The 18,013-nt window shown below is 44.3% G+C and overlaps 1 protein-coding gene across 5 annotated transcripts in view; it reads left to right on the top strand.

Moving 5' to 3' along the window:
• The window catches only part of bnc2 (basonuclin zinc finger protein 2), a 90,958-nt gene that overhangs the window by 13,014 nt on the left and 59,931 nt on the right, over window positions 1–18,013 (top strand). The window contains exon 2 of one of the 5 annotated variants that reach the window (XM_083538912.1): window positions 8,404–8,647. The exons of the other annotated variants lie outside the window; for them this stretch is intronic. The gene's annotated coding sequence lies outside the window, so the exon portion shown is untranslated. The remainder of the gene's footprint in view (window positions 1–8,403; window positions 8,648–18,013) is intronic. 5 annotated transcript variants of the gene reach the window in all.

The following is an 18,013-nucleotide window of genomic DNA, read 5'->3' as shown; positions in this document are numbered from 1 at the left end:
ACAATACAAAATAAACATGAAGAAAACTGAATCGAACTCGACAGACTGTGTGTGTGTGTGTGTGTGTATGTTTGTGTGTGGAGTGTGTGTGTGTTGTGTTAATGTTTGTGTATGTGTTAGTGTGTGTGTGAGTATTTGTGTGTTAGTGTGTGTATGTTTGTGTGTGTATGTGTATGTTTGTGTGTGTTAGTGTGTGAGTATTTGTGTGTTAGTGTGAGTATGTTTGTGTGTGTTTGTGTGTGTATGTAGTATGTTTGTGTGTGTTAGTGTGTGTGAGTATTTGTGTGTTAGTGTGTGTTTGTGTGTGTATGTGTATGATTGTGTGTGTTAGAGCGTGTGTGTGTAAATGTGAAGTATTTATCTCAATATATGCTTATGACAGGAACTCTGACTGAGAGCCAAAAAGTGAATATGCGTAACAGGCTGTATATGTGTGTGTGTGTGTGTGTGTGTGTAAGGAGGGACATGGTCTCCGCACGGTACCGATGGTACGGTGTGTTACCACCACATACTCCCTCATTCCACAGAAACAGGGGGTTAGGAGGAGGTTTAGAGGTTGCAACTCACTCTCTTACACACACTTACACACACACACACACACACACACACACACACCACACACACACACACACACAAAAAGTGAATTACATCTGACGTGTGAAGGAGATTCATATCATGTGTGTGTGTGTGTGTGTGTGTGTGTGTGGCATTTATGTCTGTGTTGTATTTGTTATACTTGTGTGTATGTTATATGCATGTGTGTTATACATATGTGTGTGTGTGTGTTACACTGTGTGTGTAGTGTGAGAGAGAGACAGTCCGGTATAATGTGAGAGAGAGACAGTTGTGTGTGAGAGTGAGACAGTTGTGTGTGAGAGAGAGAGAGACAGTTCAGAGTGAGAGAGACAGTTCAGAGTGAGAGTGAGACAGTTCGGTCTGAGAGAGAGAGACAGTTTAGAGTGAGAGAGACAGTTCAGAGTGAGAGTGAGACAGTTGTGTGAGAAAGAGCGAGACAGTTCAGAGTGAGAGAGACAGTTCAGAGTGAGAGTGAGACAGTTGTGTGTGTGTGAGAGACAGTTCAGAGTGAGAGTCAGACAGTTGTGTGAGAGAGAGAGACAGTTCAGAGTGAGAGTGAGACAGTTGTGTGTGTGAGAGAGACAGTTCGGTGTGAGAGTGAGACAGTTGTGTGTGAGAGAGAGTGAGACAGTTGTGTGAGAGAGAGAGAGACAGTTTGGCGTGATATCAGCTCGAGTGTAATCAGCTTCAGGTCGGCCTCTCAGACGTTTCCGGAAGCTGTCGTGCCTCATTTTGTGTCCCAGTTGGAGCGAACCATTTCCTGCAGCCCGGGGTCCACACGTCGCCGCTCTCCAGAGAGCTGGGTGTGTTTGGAGCAGGAAGTGTGTGTTTATGTGGAGAGTGGCACGCTTGTGTGAGTCGTGTGCTCGGGGTGGAGACCTCACGGTGTGTGTGTATGTGTGTGTTTCCTCACCACTTCTCCTCAAAGCACACACTCCTGTGCTGAAAACTTACTTCACACAACAAACTGTGTGCATATCTTTACTCTCGACCAATCAGAGCGCAAGAACGATGGTTAATAATTATTTATAGTCTGAGGAAGGCTTCTGATTGGTTGTGAGCCATCATGTGTTACATAATAGCTTAGGATAAATTAGAACAAAATTATATTATATAATTATATTATTAGTTAATATCATTTAAGCCCCGCCCACATGAGAGAGATTTAATGAAAGATTAGAAGATGCTGAACTTCTACACCAAACAGAAACCAGTCCTCAGACTGACCCGTAAACTGGTTCTGTGTTAAACTGGTTATTTTTATATAGAAGTTTATAGTTACTAGGGAGTTAAAAACACCACGAGAAGTGCGACATGTAGGACTAAAGCAGATGACCCTGTGAGTGTGTGTGAGTGTGTGTGTGTGTGTGTGTGTGTGTGTGTGTGTGTGTGAGGGTAGTGAAGGGCAATATCCCAAATCGCTCTACACTTTCTCCAAAAGCCATAAATATGACAGGGGTCAAGCGGGGTCACGGGCTAAGCACTCAATCGCCCATAAACTCAATAAAGCTTGTGCGTCTGTCCACACGGCCCTTCACACTGATGGATAGAGAGCGATGGAGGACGGGGCGGGGGATGGGCACTGTGTGTGTGTGTGTGTGTGTGTGTGTGTGTGTGTGTGTGTGTGTGTGTTTTTCTGTTCATTCAGTGAGCCGGTAAAAATTCTAAGTTGGTTTTGGGACGCTTGCTAGTTGGAGAGTTTCTGTTTGGATACTGTGTGTGTGTGTGTGTGTGTGTGTGTGTGTGTGTGTGTGTGTGTGTGTGTGTGTGAATAATTCATCTGGCTCTGCCTGCTCCGGCTCTGGCCCTCGCGCTGTTTCCCTGCCGCGTCTGTTTGCTTTGAGGAGCAAAATCTTGTTTGCGTGTCGTCACGAGTCAACCGGATTATCGTTACACACACACACACACACACACACACACACACACACACACACACACACACACACACACATACACGGCGAGCCAAATCCCTATATTAGTGGTACGTGTGTTTTTTTTATTGCTAATTAATTTAATCCCGACGCCTGTAATAATTATCTGCACATCTATATTTAATAGCCGAGCCGATATCAAAGCGCTCTAAGTGCATACCTCGTCCCTTTTAGCTTTACTGTAGGGCGCCTAATTAGCGCCAGACGTCACATCTGATGTCTTAGCATCGTCTAATGTAGCTGCTAGCACTAAGCGCTAATCCTACTGATAGCAGCTGGATGTGAGTTATAAAGGTTTGTAATCATCAGACAGGTGTGTGTAGCAGTGTAGCTGCGAATGCTAATCTGGGAAGCGTTTTCTTGTTAGCATAGCAGGCTTTTAAAAAAAAAAAAGCACAACTAGTAATGAGGCGGAAGAGAAGGTTTTGTGTTTATAGAGAATCGTTTCTCAAGTTGTTCAACATCATTGCAGACTGGTTTTGTGGGTTTTCCCTGTGTGTGTGTGTGTGTGTGTGTGTGTGTGTGTGTGTGTGTGTGTGTGTGTGTGTGTGTGTGAAGAATAAGTGTCTCTTTCCGAGTCTCAATGTCACACACTCCAGGGTTCCATGCCGAGGAGTATTTTCATAAAATATTAACGCGGTTGTTTCCTGTAATTAAAGGCGCATGTGCGCGTGTTCAGGCCGCCGCTGAGCTGTAATGAGGTCTCATCAGGCTTGTTCAGCGACGAGCGAGTGTGTGAAAATGCTCTGACACCACACAGCAGGGGGCAACACACACACACACACACACACACACACACACACAGGCATTAACATACACAAAGACGAAACAGGACGCAGGAGCCGTAGCTGAACGCGTCTGAGCCGAACGTCTCCCGACTGTGGAATTATCTCCGCACCTCTCCTCGTATTGATCCGTCTCTTCGCTCGCTGTAATTCTCACCATCTGTCTTCTCCCTCCGATCTAATCTCCTCCAGGCCTTAATGGCCACCGTTCCCGCCACGAACACGCTAGTAATGTGCGCCGCTAGCTGTTATGATGTGAAATGACCCTATTGATTGCTCACCCTGCTGACAAAGGAGGTGGCAAACGCCACTTATTACCCTTAATGAGGTGTGGGATGGGTTAAGTGGCTCCTCTGCATAATGGAAGTTCTACCTGAGCGTTCGTTAGACTCGTTCACCAGGAACAATGAGACACAGAGAGAGACATCAATGTGCGAGTTGGTTTGTTGAGGTTTATCCTGTGTTTATAATAACAAGTGACAAAATGAGAGGGAGCATGTGCAGGGTCAAGGGGACAGCACCAATGGGACAATGGGACTGATTGAAAGGGACAGAGTCAGTGTGACTGAATCAAATGGGACTGAATCAAATGGGACAGTTACACATTGGCAGTCAAACAGACATTGACAGAGGGACTGAGTCGAAGTGACACAAAAAAAGATAATTTCAAAGGGACAATGTAAAAAGTTGAAAGTTTGTACCCCCTTGTCCTGATAAACCACCCACAGTACAGTGTATAGATTAGAGACATTAGGATGGTATACAGTAGGTGTGGGAGGAGCTTCTGTTCTGAATCCTTTGTTCTGTGGGACGGGTCACTGGGGAAATGTATAAGTGGGTGTAAATGGTACGATCTGAAAATGGTACGATCTGCCGTGACAGAGTTCTGTCTGAATTTGGTGATAAAAGTATGTCTAGTTTTTATCACTGTGCTCTGTTCTAGAGATTTCATGTGTGTGTGTGTGTGTGTGTGTGTGTGTGTGTGTGTGTGTGTGTGTTTAGACTGATTCACAAGACATATGCAGTCTGCCACAGTACATGTGCGACACGTGTTTTTTTATTCATTCCTCTCGTCTTTTCATCTTCCGCCACAACCCGAGCGCTTCCTGATATTCTGTTCCCAAGCTCTGGACAAACGAAGAACAGATGACTTTTTGGAAAGAGACCCCCCCTTATACACACACACACACACACATACACACACACACTCGCACACATTACTCATCGTCACTGAGACGAGACTCCTGTTTCTCAGAGTAGGAGGGAAACTGCGACCTGATTTTCTTTGGAATTTTTTTAAGGCGAACCCCATGTTTTTTTGTAAGTGACGAATCTCCAGTCTGAAGGGTTTAGTCAGAGGAGGAACGTCACGCTGATGTCCTCCAGAAAACATCCCGCATGTCTCAACTACCTAACCCGGTGTCCTCACTTTAAACGTCTCGTCTTTCCTCGCCGTCTGGACACTTTCTCACCCAGCCGATCGATGAACCTCCTCCAGTGATAACATCTCAAGTTAATATATTGCTTGTTTATCAGTTTCTGGGACGGATAAATCTACGGCGTATCGAGCGCCACACGCGGCCGTTGATTTATCTGAGGGAGCGACGCGCCGCCTCTCAAACACCACCAGCAGGGTGCAGGGGAACCGTCAATATTTTCATATGTAAGGAGTGAAATTAATGACCTAATCTTCTCAATAAAAAGCTCGGTTTAACAGACTAATCCCAGAGAGCCCTGTGTGTGCGTGTGTGTGTGTGTGTGTGTGTGTGTGTGTGTGTGTGTGTTGCTTTCACAAAAGACAGAAGAACATGTACTGTAGAGTAGCTGTAATCTGCTTCTTCTGAACTCCAAACATTTTCAAACAAAAGCAGTTTCTCTTCACTTCTTTACAAACACCAACATTCCAAATTTAACTACAGTTAGCTTCTCCACAGAACAGTAATGTTCTCCACCAAAAGCCAGAATGTTCTGATAAACCCACTTCTGATGGCCCACAAACATCACACAAAACACCAGCAAACACTGACGCTTCCAGCAAACATCTTCAACACTGAATATCAAAACTGGAGTAGTATTCGGCAACCTTGTGTGTGTGTGTGTGTGTGTGTGTGTGTGTGTGTGTGTGTGTGTGTGTGAAATATTCACAATGTGCGGAAGGACACAGGGCTGAAAGATCTGCTTCCTGCAGTCACCCCTCAAATTAAAGCTCCATTTACTTACTTGGCACCAAATTGCTCTGAAGCGTTTCATTAGGAAAATGAACAGACGGAGAGAAAAAAAAAGAAAAAAAAAAATCAATGGAGTTGGAAAATTAAGTTCGCAATTAGGGAGCGAAACGAATGAATGAAGTCGGGAACGTCGGCTCTGTGGCTCTGACGTGCTTAATGAGACAACGTCTCCCGTTTCTATTGACCTCAAACCCTGCGTACGTCTCATATATTTACTTAGCATTAGCCGAGACACACACACACACACACACACACACACACACACACACACAACAAGACGGCAATATGGTTATAGTTGTTTGTGATTAATGAGATATTTCACGTCGGATTTCAGCGCACCGAAGACTCTGTGGTTCGTGATAAAACCAAATGACAGTAACACGCTATCGACTCGACCTTCTGCACAAATAACCATCTGAACTGCTCAGTGCACCAGAATTATTGGCCCCCCCTTTGGAACTGTCCAAATCCTTGCTCTGTTTTCTCGGATATTTTTATACCGCAATAATTACGACACGGGTGTAGTTTCTTCATATACATAAAACTAGCATTCGCCACCAAACACTAACACTGTCCACCAAACACTGTCTCTACCTAACACTACTAACACTGTCCACCAAACACTAACACTGTCCACCAAACACTGTCTCTACCTAACACTACTAACACTGTCCACCAAACACTAACACTGTCCACCAAACACTGTCTCTACCTAACACTACTAACACTGCCCACCAAACACTAACACTGTCCACCAAACACTGTCTCTACCTAACACTGCTAACTCTGTCCACCAAACACTAACACTGTCCACCAAACACTGTCTCTACCTAACACTACCAACACTGTCCACCAAACACTGTCTCTACCTAACACTACTAACACTGTCCACCAAACACTGTCTCTACCTAACACCACTAACACTGTCCACCAAACACTAACACTGTCCACCAAACACTGTCTCTACCTAACACTGCTAACTCTGTCCACCAAACACTAACACTGTCCACCAAACACTGTCTCTACCTAACACTACTAACACTGTCCACTAAACACGTTCTCTACCTAACACTACTAACTCTGTCCACCAAACACTAACACTGTCCACCAAACACTGTCTCTACCTAACACTGCTAACACTGTCGACCAAACACTAACACTGTCCACCAAACACAGTCTCCACCAAACACTAACGCTGTCCACCAAACACAGTCTCCACCAAACACTAATGCTGTCCACCAAACACAGTCTCTACCTAACACTATTTTAGAAGCTTACAGTTCTACCAGATCTCAGACCGGGACGCCACGACTACAATCATTCACACAATAAACGGGATCACTTTCTTCATGCCTCTGTGGGAAAAAGAAAAGAAAAGAAAAAAACGCACGAACATCTTCTCAGAAGAGATTCATCCTGGAACTCAGAAACAACTGGAGGGTAAAAAAAAAGGTACGGATCATCAGGAAGATGTACGAGGAAGAAGAGGAAGAAAAAAGAGGATAAAAGGTGTCTGGGTTTTTAACAAGGCCTGAACAGATGTGTCGATAATGGATGGCTGTGAGCGTGGAGAGGTTACGGCTCAGACGCTGACAAGGCGCACGGCCTCGTTTGTCACGGGAGGAGAAGTGTCTCTTTAGCTCCGAGAGAGAGATGAAGACACGCCGAGGTCCCTGAACATCTGCCAGCGAGTCACAGGGAGCCGCCGTGTGTGTCATTAATTGTGATGAAATCATTTAAAGCCATCAGGAAGAAATGAGGCTGTTAAGACGAATTCTCTCTCTCTCACACACACACACACACACACACACACACACACACACACACACTCTCTCCTGCGTGGCATCCTGACAGGCTTTGTCTTCTTTTGTGACGCTTTTTTGACAACGTGTGTAAAGCGTCTGTTTCACACGTTTATGTGTGACGTGCTTTTGGATGTAAGCTTGTCATGCTCCTGGCTGTTATGATCTGAGCATTTATATGTGTGTGTGTGTGTGTGTGTGTGTGTGTGTGTGCGTGTGTGTGTGTGTGTGTGTGCGTGTGTGCGTGTGTGTGTGTTTGTGTGTGTGGTTGCCGTGCCTGATTGCCCCAGGGGGCTAATAGCGAGGGTAAATTATGCCCCTGTGTTAAACAGGAGGGCAGGAAAGAGTACATGTGGTCCTCCATTTTACAACGAAAACAGCAATAATTGCGTCTGCGTCTAAAACGACTAAAAGCACATGCGGCCGCTTCCTGTTCACGTCCCCTCTTTTTCCTTTTTTTCATAAAAAAAAATTCTCCACTTATTTCTTTTCTCTTACTGCCATTTGGTGATCTCTTCAAAAATAGCTGTGCAGACAGTAGTGGAAAAATCTTGAACTGGAAATTACCTCCCACTAATTGCGTGAAGAGCTGAGGGTGTGTGTGTGTGTGTGTGTGTGTGTGTGTGTGTGTGTGTGTGTGTGTGTGTGTGTGTGTTTCGGAGGACCTGGAGAAGCTCGCTGATTCCGACTCTGAACTGGAGAGGAATGTAAAGGTTCTGCACGTTTGGCGAACACCAGCGTTCTTCCAAACACCTTCAGAGACTTGATTTCTACATCAAACCCCAACATTCACTATACAAGTGAAGAGTGTTAGGATCTGCTGACTTGTTTTGCGCACGATCAGCAACCCTTAGTTCATCAAACACCGTTAAAAATGATTAAACACCAAACATCAGCAAACACCATGAAAAACCATCAAGATTCAAGATTTAAACGTTGCTTTATCAGCATGACAAATATGGACTTTCATATTGCCAAATTATAGAACATCCAACCACAAAACACCAGAAATACCAGTCTGAAGTAACAAGTAACTCTAAGAATAATTGTAACAGAACGGGAAAAAACTTCTTCTTTCCAGCACTCATGCAGGGGTTCACCCACAGTCTCGCAGTTCGGGACGCCTTCCCATCTTGATGTCCGCCGGTCTCACTCACAGATCAGTACGCTTCCTCTTTCTCTAGCGCCCCCCTGAGTGTATTCGCGGACCGGCACACCTTTTCTGACGTCTGTCCGAGTGCACTTTCCGCGCGTCTCTGCTTGGTGTCTCGCTCCTCTTTATTGCCTCTGAAACAGAGCGCACTGATTAGTCTCATCAGCTGCAGGTGTTTCTTACCGCTCGTTCCCTCTGGCTCCGCTTTCACTCGCTCATCGCTCACACAGTAATATACTGTAATATAACTATTGGAGTTGAAGGTTGGTGTTGGAGGTTGGTGTTGAGGGTTCAAGTTGAAGGTCGGTGTTCAGGGGGTGGTTTCAAAGTTTTGTGTTGAAGTTTGAAGTTTAAGGTTGTTTTGGAGGTTGGTATTGAGGCTAGGAGTTGGAAGTTGGTGTTAGAGGTTGGTGTTGAAGGTTGGTGTTAAGGGGTTGGTGTAGAGGGTTGGAGTTGGAGGTTGGTTTGTGTGTAGGAGTTAAAGTTTGGTGTGGAAGGTTGGAGGGTTAAGGGTTGGAGTTTAAGGTTGGTGTTGGAGGTTGGTGTAGAGGGTTGGTGTTGAGGGTTAAAGTTTAAGGTTGGTGATGCGGGTTGGTGTTAAGGTTTGGTGTTGAGGGTTGGAGTGAGCGTTGGTGTTGGTGTTGATGTTTGGTGTTGATGTTTGGTGTTGAGGGTCTGTGTTGACAGTTGGTGTTGAGGGTTGGTGTTTGAGGTTGGGGTTGAGGTTTGGAGTTTAAAGTTGGTGTTGTGGGTTGGTGTTGAGTGGTGGAGTTTAAGGTTGCTGTTGGAGGTTGGTGTTGAAGTTTGGAGTTTAAATTTAATGTTGAGGGGTTGGTGTTAGAATTTGGTGGTGAGGGTTGGAGTGAGGGTTGGTGTTTAGGGTTGGAGTTTAAGGTTGGTGTTGGAGGTTGGTGTTGAGGGTTGGAGTTAAGAGTTAGTGTTTTGTAGGTGCATGTTTGGAATGGAATGTTGGTGTGTATTTGGGTTTGGAGAGCAGAAAACAGGAGGCCTTTGTAGCAAGAGCAAGAACGGAGGCAAGGCCACCTCTGAGCTCTGTGTGTGTGTGTGTGTGTGTGTGTGTGTGTGTGTGTGTGTGTGTGTGAGGGTAAAAGTTGCTCTGAGCAGGAGATTATTGGTGCGCCACAATTTACAAGAGATGTGCCGTCATTAGTTGTGTAGAAGCAAACCGCTGGGTAAATCTGCCATGAAATACAAGACTAGAGCTGTAAAACCAGAGCATGTGCATCAAACTCGAACCAGATGAGGAACACTGAAGGACACTGTGTGTGTGTGTGTGTGTGTGTGTGTGTGTGAGAGAGAAAGTAAAAAAGCAAGAGCAAGAACGAGAGAGGTTTGCGTGTAATTACAGCATAAGTGTGTGTGTATACATGTGCGCGCGTGTGTGTGTGTGTGTGTGTGTGTGTGTGTGAGTGTGTGTGTTACACTCTATAAAATAATGGCTTTCAGAAGCACCCACAGGCCCACACGGAAACACTCGCCAAAAACAGCAGAAACAACACAGTCCCTGGCTGAAGGCCACTGGTCCTGCGGGATTATGGGATTGTGGAGGACACCGATCAAACTGCCCCACCACACACACACACACACACACACACACACACACACACACACACACACACACACACACACACACACACACACACCATATACACTTCTTTTATACCGCAAAAACATTTTAGGAACTAATGAAATTTTCCACCAGTTTTTGTTTCCTGTTAAGATTTAATTTCTTTATTTGGTATTCTCTATCTCTTGGGGGCAGAGCTTGTGGCTGTGAGCATCTATGATTGGTCCAATTTTGTTTAAGTTGTTTGTATATTGTAGGTTCCTGTGCTTGTTCCTCGTTTCCCTGTAGATAAATTGGTTCTCCGTGATCCCACTGTGTTCTCTGGTATCTCATTGGATTTCCATGTATTTTATTAAATTCCCCAGTGTGTCATTGGGTTTACTGGTGTCTATCCCATTGGTTTCTCCAGCATCTCACTAGGTTCTCCTGTGTATCCCGTCTTCTCCATTATTTCATTTGGTTTTCCTAGTATATCACTGTGTTCTCCAGTATATCATACATTTTCATTTCATTGGGTTCCCTGGAATCCCAATGGTTTTTTTGTATATCGGAATCTTGAATGTGACATTCAAATCAAAGAATATCAGTGGGTTCTCCAAAATACTGCTGTTTTTTAGTATGCCATGTAGGTTCTCATAATCCCTCTGTTGTCCAGTGCACAGACCATCAGATATCATTGGTCTGTTCAACTCTTTATTCAGCACCAGGTTCCTATGCAGGTTTTTGGGTTCTCCTACATGTTCTCCAGTTTTAGCCAGTATATAAGGTTCTCCTGTTTTTCCTTTTAATTCCCAGTTTTCCGTTACGTTTCTCAGTTCTTCAGTAGATGGTTGATTTCTTCATTACATTGTCGAGTTCTCTGGCGTGTCCATGATGTTCTGTTGTGGTTCTGGTGTCTTGTTTCTGCTCCTCGGAAAAGGACAAGTGTGTTTTCTCTCCCTCTCAGCGAGACCACTTATTTCCAGCCGGTGGTTCTTGTGTAACCTGTCATTTGATCGTTTTCAGGGCCTTGAGAGGTTTAAGATCCTGTGCAGGACTCGCTGTGTTCTCACACACACACACACACACACACACACACACACACACACACACACACACACACACACGGATATCTGCAGGATGTTGATGAATCAGATGCCACACAGAGTTGACTTCTCACACATTTCTTTTGGTTCTCCAGCTTTTTTCTTGATTATATCATCTGGTCTGCATTTTCTCTGGTTCTTCAGTTCATGTGATTCTCTAACATCTGACTGGGTTCTTCAGCAGATGTTCAGTGAGTTCTGGTGTGTTTCTTGAGCTCTATAGCGTCTTGTATATTCTTTGGGTTCAGTGTGTATAACTTGGTTCTCTATCTGTTCTTCAGGATGTCACTGAGTTGCTTGGTAAATTATTTGGTTTCTCCAGTGTAGACACATCACCTGTGATCTTGTTAGTTTTTTTTTTCGATATATACAAAATATGTTCAGTTCATTAGGTTCCACAGTGTAGTGTTCAACATTCAGGCTCAACGCTAGGTTCTCCAGGTTTTTGATTGGTTATTAAATACAACCTCATCCCCTGTGGCAGACGAAATGAAATTTGTGCTTCTTTTTGGAAACCATGGACACCACGTCCTCCAGACTAAAGAGGAGCGGGATCATCTGGCCTGTTATCAGTACTCACTTTAAAAAGACACATCTCTGATGGTATGGGGTTCATTAGTATCCTCAATATCTCACTGGGTTCTACAGTATGTTGGTGGTTATCAGGTATATACTGATGTGTTCCTCTGTATATCACTGGGTTCTACATTGTAAAAGTACCTACTGTATATGCCTTCAGGTTCCTCAGTATATAATCGGGTTAGTTATTGGGTATGTTTCAGGTTCTCACCCTGTTCCAGTCCTTTGTAGTGTTGATATTAATAAGAAACATGGCTCTGGCGTGGACCCTCGTCTCCACCCTCGTGACTCTCAGTGCCATTTGAAGTCGTATGATTTGTACGGTGTTCTCTCGCGCCTGTAACGGCGATGTGAATGAAAAATTAGCGGTGAGGAATAATGAAAGTGATTTAAGGTGTGTCTTGGAGGAGCTCCTGAGCGAAGTTGTGTTTAAAGGCAGTGTCGTTTTTCCCCGTGTAGACGAGAACTCTGCGAGTCAGCAGTGCGGGAGAAAGCGGCCGTCTCGGGCGTTTTTATAAGAACTACCTGCGTGCCGAGCCAATGAAAACAGGTATTAACCTTCACAGATGTATAATTTCGCTCGTGCCAAATTCTTCTGTGTTTTTTCGATCTGGGGAGTCTCACACACTTTTGCACACATGCCTTGTAAATCTATCTGTTTCTGGAGGAAGAAAGCGCTGGGGTTCGGCGAGCTTTTTTAAACACGCGTCTCCACTGTACAGCTCATACAGGCTCGAAAACCACAGAGCACAAATCTTACTTTATTTATTTAAACTGTTTGAAAGTATGCGCAACTCCCTAAAGTCTTTAGAAAGGATCTCTCCTTCATGGTCAAGCAGAGATATCTCACCGTGCCTCGCATTCGATCTCCGTCCCCAACCTCAGGTTTGTCCAGTTTGCTTTCTAATACCAGACGCCAGATGTTTTAATACACGTCCCGTTCCCATGAAACTCCAACCACTAATGAAACCGTTAGCTAGCGGGAAAGATTAGCGAGGAGCTAATGGCAGAACCGGGTCGCTGGTCCTCTGGTACCATCCCAAACCACATGGTCATGTTTTGCAGCCTTTTATTAAACACCAGCGTTTTATACTGAGGATCAGACGAGGAACAATCTCATATCAGCTTTCAGCAACCGAGCATATAAAAGCAGCTCCTGGTCGCCCACTCAGACTTTTGGACCTGAGTGTGTGTGTGTGTGTGTGTGTGTGTGTGTGTGTGTGTGTGTGTGTGTGTGTGTGTGTGTGTGTGTGTGTATCTTTGGAATTATCTGAAGTGTGACACGCAGACATTGTCCAGCTTAGTTCATACTTATATAAAATTTGAGTTCTAATCTGTGTGTGTGTGTGTGTGTGTGTGTGTGTGTGTGTGTGTGTGTGTGTTTAAAGCTCCAGTTATCTCTGTCACTGTGCTTGTTTACTCACACTATTACAGACACATACACACTCCCTCTCTGTCTCCATTTCACACACACACACACACACACACACACACACACACACACACACACACACACACACACACACACAAACACACAGGCGAAGCAGATGTTGGTGCTGAGTGTGCATCGCAGTGTTGTGCATAATTCAGGCCAAGACGGATGCATGTTTGTTTTTGTGTAAGTAAACAAGCGCAGCGACACCACAGAGACAACAGAGGTTCTTACACACACACACACACACACACACACACACACACACACACACACACACACACACACACACACACACACACACTGATTTGTTTCCTTCCCAGCTGAATATCTGTCTGACAATTTTTTTTTCTGCATGTAGAGAGTTATTACATCATCACATGTGAGAGCCAATCAGGTTTCTCTATGCAAATGAAGGTCCAGCAGCAGTTCTAAATCAGGAGAACAATATTACTCGATATCTAAAGTGTTCTCCTGATCGTAACTCCTTGTCTTTATTTGCACACAGTATAAGCATGCATGGAGATGTGCAGGAGCGAGTGGGAGTGAGGGGTTAAAGCAGGACGAGTGTGTCCTGTCTCAGGTCTAATCAGTGTTAGTGTGTGTACTGTAGTGACTCTGCTGAGCTCAGCTCCTCACGGACCCTCAGCACCTCCTATGTTCCCTCTCTCTCTGTTTTCTCCACACGTCCCCTCTAACGCTCTGCAGGTGACAGAGCTCTTTTTTCTTCCGTATTTTTTTTCTTGCCGAACAGATCAGAGTGAGGCTTTAGTAGATCCGTGTCTCTCTGTGTCTCTCTGTGTCTCTCTTTGATAGAGGGATTTAGGGACACTCATTTTCCCGGAGGTCTCGCTCTCCGTATGACACTTCCTGTCTTGCAGCAGATCGATATCCACACTCTCGGAGTGTGAGAGAGTAAAAGAACAATGCCAGCGCTCTTCTATCTCTCCATCACATTCATGTACACTCTTAAAACCACTTTTGAGGAAGTCCTGCAGATCCATTAGCACTATTTCCTCAGAAGGTATTAGATAGGATCTCAGAACCTCAGGTTCTTTATGGAACGCTTACTGAGTCCATAAAGAACCCCTTTTTTTTCTAATTCTCTTCTGGAATGAAATCACACCACACACTCATTCTTCACTCCTCTGGTCTGGATTAACCATCAGATGTTTGATGCAAATACGGTTCCTTTGAAAAGCAAGAGAAAAGAACCTGTAGAGAACCCTGAAGAACTACTGTACTTGAAAAAGAATGGGAGACGGAAAGAGAGAGACAGAGAGAGAGATGGATCCCGTCCTGGAGCGATACTTAAGCTCAGTTGTCACTTTCTTTCTAATGACGAGGCACTGCAGAGGCAATTACAGTCCCGGAGTGAGGGATGAAAAACTGCTCTCTCTCTCTCTCTCTCTCTCTCTCTCTCTCTCTCTCTCTCTCTCTCTCTCTCTCTCTCTCTCTCTCTCAAGGCAGAATCGACTGAAGGATCTGTCACTGAGACACACACACACACGTCAAAGTCCTCACGGAATGGCCAAACTCATCACAGGAAGTGCCCCAACACCCCCCCCCCCCCCCCCACACACACACACACACACACACACACACAGATAAAACAGCCACTTTAATGAATTGGATATTGAACCGTCATTAAAGTTAAGTCAGCACTAGAGATAGTTACCCAGGATTAGAGAGAGAGAGAGAAAGAGAGAGAGAGAGAGAGAGAGAGAGAGAGAGAGAGAGAGAAGAGAGAGAGAGAGAGAGAGAGAGAAGCAGATAGAGGAATGAAAAGAGAGAGAAAGAGAATGAGAGGAAAACAGATGAACAGATAAAAAGAGCATGATGGACAAATAGGGGGAAAGAAGGTACCAGACAGAGAGAAGTAGACAGACAGATAAAAAATAGACAGACAGACAGCTACTGAGAGAGAGAGAGAGAGAGAGAGAGAGAGAGAGAGAGAATCAGACAGATGAAGAGAGCTAAATAAATAGAGAAGGAGAGAGAGAGAGAAGAGAGAGAGAGAGAGAGAAAGAGAGAGATGAAAGAGAGACAGATAAAGAAAAAAGAGAAATAGAGAGATAAAGAAAGAGACAGACAGATAAAGAGACAGGCAGATAATAAAAGGGACAGACAGACAGACAGACAGACAGACAGACAGACAGACAGACAGACAGATGGAGAAGCAGACAGATAAGGAAAGGGACAGCTAAAGAGAAAGACAGACAGATAAAAAGAGGGAGGTGGGAGTTTAGAGCTGCCACTGCTGGGCCCTTGAGCAAGGCCCTTAACTCTCCCCTGCTCAGCTGAAAAGGGCATCTGCCTTATGCTGTAAATGTAAAAGAGAGACAGACATTTAGAGAGATAAATAGAGTACAATAAACAGATAAAGTGAGAGTGAAAGATAGATGGGGAAAGATAGGTAGACAGATAAAGAAAGAGTGGTAGAAAGAAAGAAAGACAGACAGATCAAGAAAGAGTGGTAGAGAGAGAGATAAAAATGGAGACAGACAGATAAAGAGAGAGGAAGATAAAAATGGAGACAGAAAGATAAAGAGAGGTAGACAGATAGAGAGGACTCAATTTGCCACAGTTCCACTTTCATACTATGAGAGGTGGAGCTTGGACACAAAGGGGCATGCCCTGGGTGTGGCTTAGCAGGGCATGGTGTTCTCACACTGCACTATTCTTCTTTTTCTTTTCGGCTTCTCCCGTTAGGGGGCGCCACAGCGGATCCTCCGCACGTTTGATTTGGCACATGTTTTACGCTGGATGCCCTTCCTAACGCAACCCTCCCCAATTTATCCGGGCTTGGGACCGGCACTAAGAGTGGCTGGGGATGGTTCCCTGACCGGGAATCGAACCCGGGTCGCAGCGGTGGGAGCGCTGCAGCTTAACCACTAGACCACCAGGGGACCCTCACACTGCACTATAGACTATAGAAAAGGATTCCATCAGTCCAAGATGGTGGCCTCTGTAAAGTTTCAGTGGTTGTAGTTTGAAGCAGGTGTTTCCAGACACACACACACACACACACACACACACACACACACACACACACACACACACACACACACACACACACACACACATGGCTATCAGAGCCTCATCTCACACTAATCGCCACTGCATCTCCTCCTTAATTAATTAGAAACGCAGCCAGGCTGAACTTTTTAATCACAGTACCATTACACACACACACACACACACACACACACACACACACACACACACACACACACACACACAGAGTCCAGTCTGGGCTAATTTTGTGGAGTGTAGACATGGTGTGTGTTCATGTTCACTCTACAGTGTGAGGATTGATGATGTCATCACTGTATTTCCTGCTGTAAACTGTTTATTCTGCAGCACAATTTATTTACAATCACCCACCAAACGTGTGTGTGTGTGTGTGTGTGTGTGTGTGTGTGTGTGTGTGTGTGTGTGTGTGTGTGTGTGTGTGGACAGAAAGGCTGGAGACCTGGCAGCAAAAGCAAGCAAAGCCATCGTTCTTTACTAATCCTAATATGTATTAGTAGTGTGTGTGTGTGTGTGTGTGTGTGTGTGTGTGTGTGTGTGTGTGTGTGTGTGTGAGGGAGAGAGTGTATGTGTGTGTGTGTTTCACTGAGCATTTTGTCAGCACTTATAAACTCCAAAAGAGCTAAATTACACCTTCACACACTTCCTCTGACTGAAGTGTGCACTTTAAAGAAGCTGAGAAGGAGTGTGTCACTCTCCATTTTGTGACCTTGTGTGTGTGTGTGTGTGTGTGTGTGTGTGTGTGTGGGTGGGTGGATGCTGACTGTGAGCCTCATTTCCACTTCAAGAGGAGAATGAAACACGACATCAGCAGCTCCTTCATCAGCTACATCTCCTCCTGACACACACACACACACACACACACACACACACACACACACACACACACACTGCGTCATGTGTGTTCGCTGTCAGGGTAAAAAAGCCGCTGATTCTCTCTGTTTCACAGTATAAACATAAACAGCAACAGAGCAGATAAAAAGAAAAGGAGTGAGAGGGAAAGAAGGAAAAATAATGAGAGAGAGAGAGAGAGAGAGAGAGAGGAGAGAGAGAGAGAGAGAGAGAGAGAGAGAGAGAGAGAGAGAACAATAAAAGTAAAAGGATTGGAGTGGAGAGATTGAAAAGAAAGAGTGTGAAAAGATGAAACAATAGAAAGATAAAAAATTAAGGGGAGGGTAAAAACATAAAAAGAGATGATAAAATATTAATTATTTTATTAATATTTTAAATTATTATAAATAAACAATAATAAATACAATTATTATAATAAAAAAAAACATTAAAAAGAGCAAGTGATCAGAAAGTCAGAACTTGAAGAGAAAAAAAGAGAAAACAAGGAGAGAAGAAGAAAATGAAAGGAAAATGGGAAAAGGGAAAGACCAGAAAAGCAGAGTGAATAAATTCATTAATGAAGAAAATAAAAGGGAACAAGAAACAGGGTGAATGAGAGAAAGAACGAGTGAGGAGAAAGAAAAAGGAATAAATGACAGAATAAACGAGAAAAAATGAAAATTGTATAAGAAAAAATGTGAAGCGCAAAAGATGAAAGCAAAACTAAAAAAAGAACGAGGGAGTGAGAAAGGAGAGAAAGATTTATGAGGAGGAAAGTGGAAAAAAGAAAGAAAAATTGAAAAGAGATAAAATGATGTGAAGAGAGTGAGAGAGTGATGATAGATGTTAAGTGAATTAAAGTGTGTTAATTAAAGAAGCGCGTGCGCACTCACACACACACACACACACACACACACACATACACAAACACACACACACACACACACACACACACACACACACACACACACATGAAGGCTGATTAATGAA

This window comes from Silurus aristotelis, assembly GCF_946808225.1.
Source record: "Silurus aristotelis genome assembly, chromosome: 4".
Classification (NCBI taxonomy): Eukaryota; Metazoa; Chordata; class Actinopteri; order Siluriformes; family Siluridae; genus Silurus; species Silurus aristotelis.
Note: the sequence above shows the minus strand (reverse complement) of the source record. Positions and strands in the feature narration are given on the sequence as shown.